The sequence below is a fragment of the Carassius gibelio genome, chromosome B3 (genome assembly GCF_023724105.1).
Source record: "Carassius gibelio isolate Cgi1373 ecotype wild population from Czech Republic chromosome B3, carGib1.2-hapl.c, whole genome shotgun sequence".
Taxonomy (NCBI): domain Eukaryota; kingdom Metazoa; phylum Chordata; class Actinopteri; order Cypriniformes; family Cyprinidae; genus Carassius; species Carassius gibelio.
The window spans coordinates 31,520,311-31,529,541 of record NC_068398.1 but is presented as its reverse complement, the minus strand read 5'-3'; the positions used below and the strand labels follow the sequence as shown (position 1 = coordinate 31,529,541).

Sequence of the window (9,231 nt, the reverse complement as noted above, 5' to 3'; positions counted from 1 at the left end):
ATGGCAAGCCAAAAGGGTCATAATTACGCCTAGATTAAACGCGTTTGCATACAAAACGCCGTCCCAGACAGCACACATACGTTGTGCCGATGTCGAGCCGACCTACAAAATTCCATCGGGACGATATCGCTCAGGGAGCGTTTGCTAATAGGCAAGATGTCTCGGCGACGTCGGCCTCTGATCGGAAATGCTCTCCGGCCGATGCTGAGACGATACATCCCGGCCGCTCTGCGTGGACGCGGTTCACCGGCGTTTTGCTCATCGTTACGGACCACCCGCAGCTACCGCCGCTGGTTTATAATAAAACAATACACACCACTCTCAAGAACAGACGCAACTGTATTAATATTTTCATTTATTTCATATTACATGTACAAAGACAATAACATTTACCAGATGCTTTGATCAAAAGTGGATAATTCGGGATTATTTGTAGTCTTTTGAACATAAACCATGATTTTACTACAGCTTTTGCAGTAAAACCATAGAAAAAACAAAATCAACCACAGTTTTACTACAATCACCATGATTTTACTACAGCTTTTGCAGTAAACCCATAGTAAAAACAAAAATAACCATTACTACAGTACTTGCATGGTTAAATGTTGTATGAGTATAGCACCTTTTGACAATACTTATTTCAAAGTAGGTTTACAGGAAATGCATGTTTCAAGGTTACAGTTTAAAAAGCCATAGATGACTAAGACTCACTGGGAAGACCATCTAGTTCATAATAAAAAGTCATGTGTTCTGTGCTGTCAGCATCGCATGCGAACTTTATGCCAAGAACTTTTTAAAAAGAGTTACATAAACACAAAATAAAACCAGGCAAACAATACTAATTAAGCAATTAAAATGTTTTAAATTGCATGATAAAAGTTAAAAAATATTTTCTGATAAAATCTTACTAAACAAGTCTCTAGTTTTGTATTCAGTTTTGAGTTATTCAGTTATTAACATTATCTTTCAACATTTTTAAAGTGATGCTTACAAATAAAAGGGGACATGTAGGTCCACATAACTCAGAGAGTAAATATTGTTCATTTACAGATATAAGAGACGTTACAATAAAGCAGTTTGAAAATCATCAAATTTACCCTTACAGGCAAAATAAGGATAATATTTGTTTTGTGTGTCCAATGTTTTGTGTGTTCATGTACAGTTGTTGTCTGTAGTCTTTGTGAGCGTTGGTGTCATCTGAAGTCTTCAAAAGTGAGTTTGGATTCAGTCTGGAGCTGCTGTAATCTCTAGAAACCTTGGGATGGCCATCCTGAGATAGAAACAGGAAATAAAAAGGAGAAAGTTTAGAATAGCTGCTGCTGTTCATATTATTTCAGACAAAATATTATTTATTTAATCACATATAACTGGAGTGCATGGTTATTAGATGTGTTGTTTGAATACTAAACTATGTATTTTAATTTAATTTAAACAACAAAAAAAAGTGTGTCCGAGCCCCAAATATTATTTGGAAGGCTATTTTCAAAGTAAAATACCAATAGGTTTTGCTTCCTTTAGTGGACTTTGATAAATTCTTGGTGTTAGAATTTAGTGACCTCACTACAGGCCATGCACCATAGATGGTGCTGCCTCAATTTGAGCTTATTTTGCTATATATATATATATATGTGATTTAATCACAAGTAGGTTTAATAAATGCACATCCACTTCCAATTCACCAATCAATAAACAAAAATCGACACACTGCCACTAATGCTCTCAAAAATCAGTTTATTGATGAAGTGTTTCACGTGATCCCTGTAAATGTAATATTTGTGGAAAAGGCATCTCTTTAGAATGGAATATACATTTCAGTAGGTGGAACATTATATTTGTAATTTATACTACCGTTAAAAGGGTCAGTACGATTTTCTTTTTACGTCTTTGAGAAAAGTCTCTTCTGCTCACCAAGGCTGCCTTTATTTGATCAAAAGCATGTAAAAAAACTGTAATATTGTGAAATATTACAATTTAACAACAGTTTTCTATGTGAATATATTGTGAAATGTAATTTATTTCTGTGATCTAAGCTAATTTTTATTACTCCAGTCTTCAGTGTCACATGATCCTTCAGAAATCATTCTGATTTGCTGCTCAATAAACATTTTCAATTATCACTGTCTTATCAATTATCAAACGTTAAAACAGACATTTCTGTTTCAAACACTGTACTGTTTTAAAACTTTATTCATCAGAGAATCCTGAAAAAGTGAAGGAGCACAGCGGTTTTCAACACTGATAATAGTCAGAAATGTTTCTTCAGAAGCAAATCAGAATATAAGAATGATTTCTGAAGATCATGTGACACTGAAGACTGGAGTAATGATGCTGAAAATACAGCTTTACCATCACAGGAATAAATGACTTCTCCAAATATATTCAAATAGAAAACTATTATTTTAAATTGTAGTGAACTGTTTTCATTTCATATATTAAACTGTGGTTGCCATAAAAGACTTTCAAAAACACAAAAAACCATACCTTCCCAAACTTATGATACAGTTGTGTATGTTCAAGATTGTACTTACTGGTCCTGCAGTTTCTAGCATCTTGGAGATTGTCTGACAGCAGCGGTGGGCCGTCAGGGTGAGAAGGGCTCTGCTGGCCCTATAAAAAACAAAATTGTGTGAAAAAAGCTTTTAAAGACTATTTAGTTATCATTTACATTTGTTTAATGTTCACAAATTGCTTGTGATTAGTTTAGTTGAGGTTGACCTGGAATATCCTACATTACAAAAAGTCTATGGCCAGCACTACAGATTGTGCTACCCTTTTGATGAAAGAAGTCACATTTGATTTGTTACAAGCATTAGTGACAGAATCATCAGCCAATCAAAATATTGACATTCAATGACAGCACACCCTCTGGGTCTAGAGACGTGCCCAGTGCTACCCCCAGCGTTAGACTGCCCTTTTAGTCAGGGATTACGAAGTACGAAAGTGAAATTAAATGAAAAGAAAATACAGCCTACAGACCTGGTTGCCAATCTACTAAAATGCTTTTTTAAGGTGCTATTTTGCAGAAAAAAGAGAATAACTGAGAAATGAAGATCTACAACTGAGAAAGGAAGACCTACACCTAAACTGAAGGCCAGCAACATTTTTATGCACCATTTCAAAGATTGCAACTACGAGTGCTATGAGTGGCTAACAGTTAACACCAAGCACAAGTTATTTTGTTGGCCGTGATTACTTTTTAATCTGAGTCAAGGGACATGAAAAGAGTTCTTTATTATTTGATGAGTATTGTATCATGCACATTGTTATAACAGAGGTCGACCGATTCATTGGTTTTGCTGGTTAATCGGCACCGATAGTTGATTTGTAGAACTATCGGTTATCTGCAAAATCCATGGAGATATTTTTCCGTGTTGTGTTTGTTTTGCCATGTGACACTGTGCGCTGCACAGAGTGGGAAACTTCAAACGCGAGTTTAAATGCAGCCGTTCACATAGTTTTCTATTAAATAACATTATATTACTCTCAAATCATTGTAAATTTACATAATGACTTCACCCTAGGCTATAAATTATGTATTGTGCATTTTACAGCAAAAAGGTTGGTCTTTCTGTGGCTCTAATACAGTCTGTATGCTTCATATAGAAAGCTGTAATACAGATTGCGCGTTTTCTTTCCGTTTGCCTTTTTTTTTTTAACACTGAACTTTAAACACATATGCCACATAGTTCATTCCTGAAGCAAACTTATGTCCGTTTAGTGATTAAATAAACAGTTTTAGACCGCTGCTTGAATTGAATGTGACGCATCCGGTGTGTGTGATAACTGTGACTTCTCAAAGATGCTGCACATGATTAGATAATCAAGCACTGTTCTAAAATAGCAGCAAATAAAATGTGACGCGTCCGGTGTGTAGGCTTGGGTATCGTTTGAATTTTATCGATTCCAATTCCGATTCTGCTTATCGATTCCTAGTTTCGATTCCAATAAGATAAAAAATCCAATATAAAAAAATTAAGTCAAACATTTAGATGTCAAACATGTTTCTGTCTTTTTACAAAGCATTCTGTTACAGCTGAATAACATGAGCAAAAATCAGCAGCTTACAAAACACTGCAAGAGGAATTTTGCCTGTGCTTAAAAAAAAATAAAATACCATAGCAAAAACTATTAATTTATAAAAATATTAAAGTGTTACAGATGTTATGAACAAACAAATCAATTAGCAATATCCTAAATACAACTAAACAAAATTTCAGGTACAGAAACTGTAATTAAAAGTTTAAAAACACTGCATAGTTTTCTTTTTATAAATAAAATAAAGATTAATCAATTAAAGTTATTAAATATATTCAGTCGAGATCAGTGAATGATTTTCTTTTGTTTCTTTTGTTCTTTGATTAACATTAATGACAGACAGCGCATTTATTAGGCTGTTGTCTCTTTAAACAAAAATACTGTACGTTTGTGTTTATGATGATATACTGATGTAGTTTTCTGTATTTTGGTCGACAAATATGAAAGAAGTCAGTTTCGGCTTGGAACAACCTTTTCTACAGTTGAAATACATGGAATGGTCCGAGAATGGACACAAACCCGGGAACCCACAGCGCGACCGCAGACCACTGCTCTCCTTCAGTATCCATTTTGTTCAGTATTCATTTTAAAAACTATTGGTTTATAAATCGGTATCGGCCAGTGTGGTCCAAACTAGCTATCAGTATTGGAAAAATCCACTATCGGTTGATCTCTAGTTGATAATACTGTGGTGCTGTGTGGATGTCCAGAAAAAAAAAAAGACCAAATCAATACCGGTGGCTACTGGTGATACATTGAGGTCTAATGAAGCGAAATGATCGGTATTTAGGAGAAAATGAACACTACTTACAACAGTATTACCTTTAATCCATAGCCTGGGCAACCAGCTGTCAGCACGTTCACAACTATCTATAGAAACTGTCTATAGAATGTGACTTCTCTGTCGCATGACAACAGATGCACGTGCGAGATACTGGAGCTGATGACGCTGTTTCCGGCGCAGCATCGTGATGTCTATCAGCCATCGGCGATGGACGATGGGATCGTCAATCAGGGCAACCCTAACCAGGATGAGATAATTAAACAATTGTTCACAACTGTTGTACACAGTTTTTATAATTTATTAGCTAAACAAATGCACAGCTTCCACCAATAAAAAAAATAGTTAAAGCAAGAGTACAGCACCAACTACTGTTACCCGGATGAGCCTGTGTTATTACATTTTACAGGTTTTTATCCAGGGATAACATGCATCGGAATGTCGCAACTGACCAATCAGAATCAAGTACCCACAGAGCCATGTAATAAAAGTAATTAGCTAATGGTAAACTAATAATTTACAAAACATGACTATGTGTTCATAGATGATTAATAAGTGATGTTAATATTTTTATCTATGTTCTGTAGATTAAGTTATAAATAACTTACAAAGCTTTCTGCACCCACAATCTAAAGTGTAAACTACTCATCAGTTGTAAATGTAAACTTTCCGGTTACAGGTTGGTTGATTTTGTGTGTGTGTGTTGGTGTGTTTATATATATATATATATATATATATATATATATATATATATATATATATATATATATATATATATGTGTATGTGTGTGTGTGTGTGTGTGTGCGTGTGCGTGTGTATATGTGTGTGTATATATATATATATATATATATATATATATATATATATATACATACGCACACACAACTGAAAACCACAAAGTTTGTAAAACATTTACAACTGATGAGTAGTTTACATCTTATGTACATCTTAAATGATTTATACTGTTTATTGAGATAATAGTACAATGTTGACATTTCAATGATTTATAAGTGATTCATAATATATTAACTAGTAACTATTAAAAATTAAGGATCTGTTTGATTTTTTTCGTGATTTTTTTTTTTTAAGATTGCTTATGAAAGATGTGTAAATCATAGCATATTACTTAATCATTAGTGAATGTATATTCATGTCACTTGTAAATTATTTATAACTTAATCTACAGAACATAGATAAAAATATTAACATCATTTATTTCTATGAACACAGTCATGTTTTGTAAATAATTCGTTAATCATAATCTAATTACTTGTAAATAACTTTTAAAACGAATTTACAAAAAGTACACAAATTATTAGTATATCACTTATTAGGCACTTATGAATGTTTTGTAAATGATTAGTTCATCATTAACTACTCACTTAAAAGTGACTTACAACTGAACTTTATTATAAATTGTTACCAAAAAGTCACCCACACCTTGGAAGACCTGAGGGAAAGTAAATTAACAGCAAATTTTCATTTTGGGGTGAACTATCCCTTTAACCCACACTAATCTAGCCTACAGCTGAAGTTGTTGATCAGCCCCGTCATTGTTGTTGAGAGCCTGTGTGGGGCATAATATGTGCATTAAGGGGCGGTCACACTGCACTTTTCATTCCACTGACTTCCATTCATACACATGCGAATGCGTCAGACCGGAAACCCAGGCTCATGCGAAAATTTTCGCATTTCGCTGCATTCGAAAGTTCAAGTTTGGTGAACTTTGACCTGCGAATTCGCATCACGTGAAGTCGTGGGACCAGTAGATGAATGATACGTCACTGCGTGACCTCTCTGTACAGAAATTAAAAAATGAAGTGCCTATTTTAGCCGTAGCGCAGCATCCTATTTTATATAATACATATTTAAAAGATAATTAAAAAAGAAGCTGCATGGTTCGCAGTGTCAATGGAAACAGGAACAGATGGCACATTTGAATGAGGACACGTTCTATATTTTTTTATTGTTTAGTGTGTATATTTATAGAGAAAGAGAGAGACAGAGTGCAATATAATAAGACGCTTTCGACGCCATCGCCAAAGACACAGTAAAAGCACAGATTAACCCATGTTGTGATAAGGGAAAACCGTTATATCTTGCTCCCGCTCATATTCGCAGCGGCGTCCGAAATAATTTTGCACGTTCAAAGGCTAGTGTGACCGCACCTTTACACATACGGCTGCGTTAGCTGTAACAGAGATGTGTAAGATGTGTACAGGTATCTAACAGTTGTTTACTGAAGGCCCTGACTGAAACCCCACGGTACTCACTGTCTGACAGCAGGTTCACTCAGACTCTGCTCATCATCACTGAAGAATCCAGGAACAAAACAAGCTGACACAGAGACAACAATAATTACTCTGCAGTTCCAGGTTCATTAGAAGGAAACAAGCTAGAGTAGAGGTGAAATGGAGATAAAAGACAGAATAATATATAACAATTATAATAACATGTAATATACATATTCTACTACTAAAATTATAATCTTAAAATAACACAATCTATATTTTTAGTTTTAGGTTGAGTGTGACTTACGTTATGATGTCAGGGACTTCTTAAAATTGGTGAAATGTATTCTGAAAAAGGCATATTCATGTTTTTCATGAGCTTCTTCAGGTCACCTGTATTTCTAAGTCAGAATCTCCCTTCAGAAATGTTGAAATCTTGGAGCTTCACTTCTGTTCTGTAGAGTTTCTTTCTGTCCTCCTGAAATCACAGAACAATTTGTATTAATATCTGTTTATCATGAAATATCGAAACTAATGTGAACTTGATTTCAGCCGATTACACTCTCACTGTAAGTGACGTCATCGATTCAGTAAATCAGCCTTTTCCAATAACATACTGACAAATCACCAGCAAAACATTCAAAGTGCCATCAAAATATCTCATACACACACGAAGATATGATTAAAAGCCCAGAGTTTCATCAACAAGAGCTCAATCTATATAGTTAGCCTACCTGAAAACTGCTAAGATGCTAACGGACTTTTTCGAAGAAACTAAACTGTTTCTATAAAATAAATTTAACTGAAACATGTCAATAACAAGCAAGAAACGTGTCAGGAACATTTGTATGTAATATTTGTGTGATTTTAGCGACTAAACTTACCCAAAACAGTGTAAACTGCAGCGAGAGACGGAGATTACTGCTTGCCAGTAACGGTTTTTGTGTTGACGCCCCGTTTCCATGGCAACTCTGCTCCCCGCTGGCGCAGGACTCAAAGGCGCACACAGCATTTACACAAACAAACATCTAGAGTTAAAACATTACATTTATAAAGTACAGACTCATTCAATAATCATTCAATAATTAATTTACAAATCATTTTGTTTTAATCAAATCGAAGATTTGATTAAAAGCCCAGAGTTTCATCAACAAGAGCTCAATCTATATAGTTAGCCTACCTGAAAACTGCTAAAATGATAACGGACTTTTCCAAAGACACTAAACCGTTTCTATAAAATAAATTTAATTGAAACATGTCAATAACAAGCAAGAAACGTGTCAGGAACATTTGTATATAATATTTGTGTGATTTTAGCGACTAAACTTACCCAAAACAGTGTAAACTGCAGCGAGAGACGGAGATTACTGCTTGCCAGTAACGGGTTTGTGTTGATGCCCCGTTTCCATGGCAACTCTGCTCCCCGCTCGCGCAGGACTCAACACACACACAGCATTTACACAAACAAACATCTAGAGTTAAAGCATTACATTTATAATGTACAGTCTCATTCAATAATAAATTTTAAAATCATTTTTTAGTTCACAAGCAACAGCAACAATAGCTCATATTATTTCACCGGATTATTTCTGGAAGCCTGTAAAAGAGTGAAAAACAAGGTGAAAAGCATTCAGGACTTCTCGCTATTAACCCACTTTTACATTTTCCCTCCGAGAAACTTCTGAAAACGAATTAAGGCGTTAACATTAATGTTAAAAAAATCGCTACCGTGAACAATGGCACAAAAAGTTAACGGTAACATTATTTGAAAATGAGCCAGACTCTTCAGTTGACTGTATAAAACACACCGTGTGCACTAGTACTTTTTCAGTGTCACAGAATTAACAAAGTAGTATTTTTTGTCTAATTGAGCTGAAGTGAAATCGTAACGTTACCTCAGAGCTACAGATACCTCAGAGCCACAGACGTCGCTGGGATTATCCTCTTCTCTCTCTCTGGGTGGCTAAAAGAGACGAATACTGGGCACGCACACACAGATAAGCGTGGCATCGGCCCGCGGTCGTGAACCAACTCAGGGCCGACGATTGATGAGCTGGAGAACAGAGCACTGACCAAATTATATCGGCCTCCGCCAGGCCGATGTTTTGTAGATGTTTTAGGTATAGAGGCCGACGTTTCGATATTGGGCCGACGTCGGCCAGACGTACATGTGCTGTCTGGGG

The 9,231-nt window shown here is 35.4% G+C and overlaps 1 long non-coding RNA gene across 1 annotated transcript; it reads right to left on the bottom strand.

Moving 5' to 3' along the window:
• Positions 1–381: 381 nt before the first annotated feature.
• LOC127953179 (uncharacterized) lies at positions 382–8,393 on the bottom strand. The gene is made up of 6 exons (XR_008153101.1): positions 8,379–8,393; positions 8,229–8,279; positions 7,933–8,040; positions 7,356–7,526; positions 7,091–7,212; positions 382–1,270 (listed from the first exon to the last, which is right to left on the bottom strand). It is a non-coding gene; the product is annotated as an uncharacterized LOC127953179 (long non-coding RNA).
• Positions 8,394–9,231: the final 838 nt, after the last annotated feature.